The 6,000-nt window shown below is 46.5% G+C and overlaps 1 long non-coding RNA gene across 2 annotated transcripts in view; it reads right to left on the bottom strand.

The window, feature by feature from the left end:
• Positions 1–4,382: 4,382 nt before the first annotated feature.
• LOC147997621 (uncharacterized) overlaps positions 4,383–6,000 on the bottom strand; it is an 18,656-nt gene continuing 17,038 nt past the window's right edge. Inside the window, exons 2-3 of one of the 2 annotated variants that reach the window (XR_015647672.1) lie at positions 5,515–5,713; positions 4,383–4,612 (exon numbers count right to left, since the gene is read on the bottom strand). This is a non-coding gene — a long non-coding RNA (uncharacterized LOC147997621). The remainder of the gene's footprint in view (positions 4,613–5,514; positions 5,714–6,000) is intronic. The other variant, XR_015647673.1, reaches the window with a different exon arrangement.

Raw genomic sequence — 6,000 nt, forward strand, 5'->3', positions numbered from 1 at the left:
GAGAGAGAGAGAGAGAGAGAGAGAGAGAGAGAGAGAGAGATCAAATTCTCTTGTGTCTGTCTCTGTTTTTCTCTATTCTCTCTCTCTCTCTCTCTCTCTCTCTCTCTCTCGTTGTGTGTGTGTGTGTGTGTGTGTGTGTTTGTTTGTTTGTTTCAAAACCCAGAGCCTGTCTGTAACAGATCTAAACACAGTTCTTGAAGGGGAAAATGGAAACAATTCCATAGTCTCTGGCAATGAAGTCATCTCCCATTGAAAACCACAGGAGAGGGGAATATTGTCCTCAACTAGGCATATATCAACCAGTATTTCACAGGCAGACCTTCAGGGAGGTGCAGATTCACCAGCCCTACCCTCCCTCCCATCCCCCCAGCATCCCTGCTCATCTCCTGTCCACCATTTGTTGATTCATTGTTGCTGTTGCTGTTGCTGCTGCTGTTGTTGTTGTTGTTGTTGTTGTTGTTGTTGTTGTTGTTGTTGTTGTTGTTCCTGGTGTGAAGAACACTGTGAGGTAGCCTTCCTCTAATAAACCCTCTGGTCTTTAGGGATCCTTCACCCACTCACTCTCTGCCAGACTGAGTTCACAGCAGAAAACGCGTTTTTGAGAGAAACATGTTCCTGGTCCTGTGTGCCCATATTGAGGGAGGCATGAGAAAGGGATAACAAGGAAGGGAGACCCGGCAGTGGTAGGGGGCTGGGATGGGGTCGGGGGTGGGTGTCCTAGCTTGCTAATCCAACTGACCCACTTGCTGTGTAAATAAATATTTTGCATTCTGTGTCCCTTGTTTGATTTCTCACTAAATTCCAGATTGTCAATCTCCCTGTGTCGATTGCACAAGAACCCAAATGGGGATGCTGGGTGGTGAGCTGATTCCTCCCTAGAACACCTGTGCACTCTCTCATAGTCTCTAAGCTCCTTGCTGGACTCTTTTGGGCTTGGACCTGGCTGTCTGTAAGCCAGGAAGGAAGGAAGGAAGGGAGGGAGGGAGGGAGGGAGGGAGGGAGGGAGGGAACAGGCCTCAGTTGAGAATCCCAATTTTCTAGTTCACTGCATCTGATGGCTGGCTGACCCTTCCAGGTGAATTGTATTTTTTTTTTTCCTTTTCACTCCTTTATTTGAGTCAGGGGTGTCTGCACATAGACCTGGAAATCAGTACCTAGATCAGGCCTGCCTGCCTGCCTGCCTGCCTGCCTGCCTGCCTGCCTGCCTGCCTGCCTTCCTCTATCTCACAGAGACACAGTTCTAAACACCTCTGCCTCTTGAATGATGGAAATAAAGACATGCACGAACACCTGGCTTCCTTTCATTGTACATTTAGCCTAATTTCAGTTTTATTCATGTCTGGGAGGGAGACTTGCTTGTGTGCTGTAGTTCAATTCCTTTCACTGTGTGGTTTCCCCACCACCTTGGCCACCATGCCACGTGGAAGAGAAGAAGAGATGAACCATATTGTTGGCACCCATATAACAAACACTTGGTTGCTTCCTCTGAGCCCTCTGAGTATCCTTACATCTCTGTATTTTAAAGTGGTTTTGTTTTGTTTTTTATTGCTGTCAAACTCTCTCTCTCTCTCTCTCTCTCTCTCTCTCTCTCTCTCTCTATCTATCTATCTATCTATCTATATGTGTGTGTGTGTGTGTGTGTGTGTGTGTGTGTGTGTGTGTGTGTGTATTTTTTTTCTTCCCCCAGAGCTGAGGACTGAACCCAGGTCCTTGAGCTTGCTAGGCAAGGACTCTACCACTGAGCTAAAACCCCAACCCCTATCTCTGTGTTTTAAAAAGTAGACTCTGGAGCAATACCGGGCAGGTCTCCAAGGCGGGTCCTTCGCTTTATTTTATTCTTTTTGTTTTTAATTGTTAAAGATTTGTTTGTTTGTTTGTTTGTTTTATGTCTATTCGAGTACCCTGTAGGTGTCTTCAGACACCCCAGAAGAGGGCATGATTGACAATTACAGATGGTTGCAAGCCGCCATGTGTTGGCTGGGTATTGAACTCAGGACCGCTGTAAGAGCAATCAGTGCTCTTAACGACGGTGCCATCTCTCCATCCACCTACTTTATTTTATTCTCTATGCTCTCTTGTGCGAGTCAAGGTCAAGCAGGCAAGAAACACCCAAACAGATTGGTCCATCACCACTTTCTGAATTCTTTTTGTTGTTGATGTCAGGGATGTAAAGCAAGTTTACCCATGAAGAATTGTAAGGGAGTCCTTCTGATTTAGAGAATAGCAGCCTTGAAATGAAATGAGAATCACAACAAGCATTTGTCTTATTGTTTTTGTTTTTTTCTTCCTTTTTCTTCGGAGCTGAGGACCGAACCCGGGGCCTTGTGCTTCCTAGGCAAGCGGTCTACCACTGAGCTAAATCCCCAACCCCTACATTTGTCTTAAAGTCTGAAAAACACAAAACAAAACAAAACAAAACAAAACAAAACAACAACAACAACAACAACAACAACAACAACAACCAAGAACAAACCATGAGACCGCAGAAATCCTCAGGCGGAGGAGTAAGGAGCTAGTTTTTATTGGTTAGGGTATTATTTGGTCGGGTGGGGGTAGGGGTGGGGGTGGGGGTGGGGGTGGGGGTGTTGTCCTTCCTACACCTCTCTTGCATGAATGAGCTGAACATTACTTAAGCTTGTGTCCAAAACTGTCCATTTTTTAGATTGATCCCAGGAGGGAGGGAGCGAGCCGGGGATACAGCACACCCTCTCTGGCCTCAGAGGTCCAGGCTCCCGCTGGCAGGGCCCGAAGGGACTCCTGGGGGGAAAAAAAATAAAGTCTCCGAGGCACCACCTAGCCGGTTTTATTCTTGAAGAAAAGCAAACATACATAATGGAATAAGGGAAAGAAAAAACCCTGTTTTCTATATACACAAGCAGTCGTAATTTGTTATAGTGTCCCCTTTGCGTAGTTTGGATTCGATGACTTTATTTTATCAAGCAAGTTTTAAACAGCGGTAACTCCAAAGAGGAGTCAACAGCCCCTTTAAGTGCAGTCAGTCATTGACCCTTTGGTCTGTCTGTCTGTCTGTCTGTCTGTCTGTTTCAAAACGAGGGAGGGCCTGCCTGCCTGCCTGCCTGCCTGCCTGCCTGCCTGCCTGCCTGCCTGCGTGCCTGCATCAGATCTAAATACAGTTCTCAGAGGGGAAGACAGAGACAAGTCAGAAGTCACTAGCACTCAATGGACGACCACCAACCTAAGGGCAGGCCTAGGGTAGAATTTGATGGACGGACGGACGGACAGACGGACGGACGGACGGATGGACAGATGGACAGAAAGGATCTAGGAGGAGCTTTGGGAAAGATGAAAAGCCTCCATTTCCCCCCAAAAGAACGAGCCCCAACAGCTGGGCTCTTCGAGATGAGTTATAAGGGGAACCACACATACAGTTTTGTATCACACATACAGTTTGTCATCATCCGTCAATACCAGGTAGACTTTTCAACGTATGTAGGTAGCTGTTGTCAGGTCAGTCCTTTACTAAGCCTCATGTAAGCTCTGCAGGGTAAGCCTCAGGAATTCATCTGTGCGTCCCGCAGGGTATGCTTTCTTGCTTTGTTAAAGGCTAGACTTTGGTTGCTGTCTGTCTGTCTGTCTGTCTGTCTGTCTGTCTGTCTGAATGAATGAATGAATGAATGAGCGAGGGAATGAACGAATGAGGAGGGGATGCACATGCCTATGGTTTTAAGATGCTTAATTTCTTTACAAGGTTTATTTATTTAAACATTAAACATTGGGGTTGGGGATTTAGCTCAGTGGTAGAGCGCTTGCCTAGGAAGCACAAGGCCCTGGGTTCGGTCCCCAGCTCCGAAAATAAAATAAAATAAAATAAAATAAACATTAAACATTAATCGGAAATAATGGAGTCAGCAGTTAAGAGTTCTGACTGTGTTCTTCCAGAGGTCCTGAGTTCTATTCCCATGGTGGCTCACAACCCTCTGTTATGGGATCGATCTGCTGTGTGTCCGAAGACAGCTGCAGTGTGCTGTTTGTAGGGTAAAGAAAAAAATACTAAAGAAGAAAAAAAAAAAAGAGAGAGAAAAAGTTAGAAGCACCAAGTCAAGTCATGTAAATATTGCCCACATTCGGATTTAGACATGCCTGAGCTGTCAGGGCGAGGCTGGGTGAGAGCGAATCAGTGAACGATCGGACTCTTCCTCTCTCTGTGAGGGTGTGTCATGAACTCTATTACCATTTCCAAAGAGTTAGGTATGCTGGAGCGAAGTGGACCGGAAAGCCAAGGGAGGAGAGGTATGCCTACACGAGTCCACCCAACCCCCGCCCCCCCCCCAGGGAGACATCCTCGAGTGGTGGGGGGAGGGGCGAAGGTGTGGAGGGATAATTTCCAACAAATAAATCCCAACAAATAAATTACTAGAGACTTGATTCATTGATTTACTTTAAATTTATTGAGTGTATCGGGAAAGAGGGAAAATGGGTCAAGGAGGGAGGGAGGGAGGGAGGGAGGGAGGGAGGGAGGGAGGGAGGGAGGGAGGGAGGGAGAGAGGGATATCTTTTCCTCCAAATCGGCTGGTATGTAGTCTCAGTGCGTCAGAAAAAAGACTGCTTCTGGCCTCCTTTCTGATTACCCCAAGGCAGTCTGGTCACCGTGCTGTAATAGAAAGGGAAACCACAGTCAAGTCATGGGAGCGAGCGAGCAAGCAAGCAAGCAAAAATCATAAACAAAAGCAAAAACACGTCTGTTAAGTTGAGCAGAGCAGAGCAGAGCAGAGCAGAGTAGGGCAAAGCAATACAAGGTCACATTCCACAAAGGCTGATATAGTCTGCCATCTTGGTCTACAGAGTGAAAAGTAGAAGGAGAAAATGAATATCGCTTTGTGTGTCACAAAGTTTTTAAGTTGTAAGGAACATTGCAGGGCTAAACCTTCAAATCCTCAAACCACCCAACCCAAGCTTTCCTCCTCCTCATCCTCCTCCTCCTCCTCCTCCTCCTCACCCCCCATTGCCCCCCCCCGTGTGGTGTGTGTGTGTGTGTGTGTGTGTGTGTGTGTGTGTGTGTGTGTGTGTTTGCGCACGAGCTCGAGCTCGGGCACGCATTTCTTTCACTGCACAACCATCATTGGAGGACGTTTAAATAAACACGAATGAATCAGACAGGCAGACAGACAGGGGCCCATAATGGATCCCTACAACTCGGTGGTGGTGGTGGTGGTGGTGGTGGTGGTGGTGGTGGTGGTGGTGGTGGTGGTGGTGGTGGTACACACCGATTTGTTGACCTCTTTCTTTTAAAGAAAGGACAAGAAACAAAGAGAAATAAAAATGAAGGAATATAGACCTAGCCAAATATTATTTTATTCCCTCCTTCATGGAGCGACAAGAAGATTTATTCATCAACCTTCGTCTAGAATAAGAAAGTAATTGCAAATGAAATCGAGCCATCTTACTGTAATAAGATGTTATCGAGAGAAAGGGGAATTGGATACTGGATCCATTGCTGCCCCCCCCCACACACAAATTGGAAAGAAAAGCAACTCCCCAGATCGCTCAACTAACGAGGCTTATTTAAAACTGGAAAAAGAGGGCTGGAGAGATGTCTCAGCGGTTAAGAGCCCTGGCCGCTCCTCCAGAGGTCCTGAGTTTTCAATCCCCAGCAAGCACATGGTGGCTCCCAACCATCGGTAATGGGATGAGGCCTTCTTCTGGTGTGTCTGAAGATAGTTACAGTGTACTCATAGTCACAAAATAAATAATTCTGGAAAAGAAGAGGAAATAACTTTTAAAAAAAAGAAAGGAGGCTGACTGGTCGACCTTCCTTCCCTCCCTCCCTCCCTCCCTTCCTTCCCTCCTCCCTCCCTCCCTCCCTCAGGTTCGTACCTAGGAACTCATGCACACACAGCCACACCCCCCCACACACACACATATATTTAATATTCAATATTTATAAAAAATACGACTGGAGAGATGGTGAGAACAATGGAAAGCAGAGAACTATTCAGCTGACCAATTGATACCTTCAGTTTGCTTATAATGGAAGGGACA

This window comes from Rattus norvegicus, unplaced genomic scaffold, assembly GCF_021556685.1.
Source record: "Rattus norvegicus strain SHRSP/BbbUtx unplaced genomic scaffold, alternate assembly SHRSP_T2T unassigned-0000110, whole genome shotgun sequence".
Taxonomy (NCBI): domain Eukaryota; kingdom Metazoa; phylum Chordata; class Mammalia; order Rodentia; family Muridae; genus Rattus; species Rattus norvegicus.